Source organism: Teleopsis dalmanni, chromosome 2 (assembly GCF_002237135.1).
Source record: "Teleopsis dalmanni isolate 2A chromosome 2, ASM223713v2, whole genome shotgun sequence".
Taxonomy (NCBI): Eukaryota; Metazoa; Arthropoda; class Insecta; order Diptera; family Diopsidae; genus Teleopsis; species Teleopsis dalmanni.
Genome location: NC_051847.1, coordinates 124,535,586 through 124,538,061, shown reverse-complemented (window position 1 = coordinate 124,538,061; position 2,476 = coordinate 124,535,586).

Here is a 2,476-nt window from a genome sequence, read left to right as displayed (position 1 = left end):
TTCTATAGTTGTAGGACTTTACTTGCTTTTGTCTATATTATTATATTACACAAATTATACACATAAATCTTAGAACCAGTAGAATAGTTTCCAAGTATTTAAGTAACTAATATATAAAATTTCATATTTTTGAATACATATATTTTATTAATATTAATAATATGTGGCAGATTTTACGTGTTTAATAAAAACTAAAAAAATTTAGTGCTATATATTCAATGCTTGATAGTAGTACAAATTTATTTGAGATTGACATTCTCTCAAACCTATGCATTTAAATACAACCATTAACACTTAAATGTGAAACTTGTTTACGCACATAGTACATATAGTACGTATATAAGGAATACAAATCAATTAATTTTTAAAAACAATTTGAAAAGATAAGTTATTTGCGAATTATTACATATAATTATGTTAATGCATATAGAGTTTAAAGAACGTATACTACCCAAAGAGTTGATAAAGTTGCGTTTACGATCTTGTAATAAACCTCTCTCCAGTGATCTTTATTCGGACATCAAATGGTTTAGAAGTTTAAACACAGGTATGGACCATGTAAAAGATCTTAAACATGAAGACAATTTTTGCCTTTTAATATAATGTAGAAAGTACTAAGCAAAATATTTATTAAACTGGAGCAGAAGTTAATTCTTTAAAGAATGCAGTAATATCCAGTGATTTACCTGTTCATAATGCTTAAAAACATTGAAAAATGAACTGCGTTATTGCAGTTCAGCTCGGCCAAAATACGCGAAATAGTTTAATTTCGAACTACTCAATAACATCAAGAAATTTAATAAAACAAATCGATGTATTTAATTTTTATGTTTCGCAGTAATACGTGTGTGTAATATACACCAAATTTTTTATCATTCAAATAATGTAACTGAGTGAATCAACAACTTAAATTAATTGAAAAAATTATTAAAAATATTACATACCCAAACAAAGACTTCAAACATAATGAACAGATGAATTGACGATATAGTATTTTATATAATGAATGCGTTCTTAGAGATCTACTACAACCTTTTGATCCATTCTGCTATAAAATTGAGATTTGAAGAAACACCATTCCAGGGAGGTCTTGCGATGATGCATCGACATTGTGGAATCAATCATCGATGCCACTACGATACTAAGTAAATGCATTTTTGTGCACTGCTTGTCATAGTGCCATCGAAAAACCATCAATGCTTTATTGATACCTAGAAATACTAAAAATCATCATTGCAGTAATCCCAATTCTGTTCCCAATTAAAGCTGTAGTTTATAAGCTCGTTCTAATTTAAAAGCATGGCAAGTGCTTTGGTTAGTCTTACTAGTTAAATAAAAAAGTGACAAAAAACTTGGAACTTGAGTATTGAAAGTTTGTGTAGCCTTGGCTAATTGTGGAAAAACACGATTAGTCACTTCTTCTAATTTGACAGGTACGAGTTCTAAACATGGCACATGCAGTCCAAAGAAATTATATACGGACTATAAACTAATTAAGAACTTCGAATATTTCCTTAGACCACTGATGATGAGTACTTAGCAATACTTGAAACAACGTTGTATGGTCTGCCAAACTTCAATAAATTAAATAAATTTTTGTCCTTGTCTTTGTTTGCTTTTCGAATCCGTCTGACTTTTAAATAGTTTGTTTTCGTAATAAAGACGCGTCACTCTCGACAAGAAAAAATTAACATTTAATACAAATCATTTACATTTGTGTAGAATATGTATATATATATATTATACTACTATGTTTTTTTAAATGATAATTAAATTAATATTATATATTTTATAAAAAAGGAAGTACAAAAAATTTATATATAAAAATTTTTTACGCAATATTGAGGTGAAATACAGCATAAAGCAATTTATTTCGCACAATGATTTCTTAAAGCTGCTTAAACAGTTAATAAAGGATCGATGACATTGTGATTCTTCTGATATCGATACCAACTTAAGCCACTGGGAAGCTGCTGGGTTGTTTAGAGCATATTCACTACAAAAAGGTATTGGAATAATGAATAGAAAGAATTATAAGCGCACCTCATATCTAATCAAAAATTTCTACCTTAAATCGATATACGTAGATACTTGAATGTACGTAAACTATATACTTTATACTTTAAAGTTTATAATTTAAACTTTATTATAAATATTATAATATATAAAATTAAATATTTACATCATATGAAGCGTGTTTCTTATCCTACGTTATTCATAAATGTCTTGTGAAAGAATATGGTCAATGAAGTCGACCGAGTTATTTGCATATAAATAAAAATATATGCATGCATGCAGTAAAAGAATTAGTTTTTCCCATAAAATCATTAAGCCAATATTTATACTTATATTTATAGTTTATTGAATTTCACTAATTTTATTTATTTAAATAATTGATTTATTAAGCGCAATTGCGCATAAAAATTGAAATGCAAAGCATAGTAAAATGCCCAATAGAGCAAAGTTTAAAGTTGCA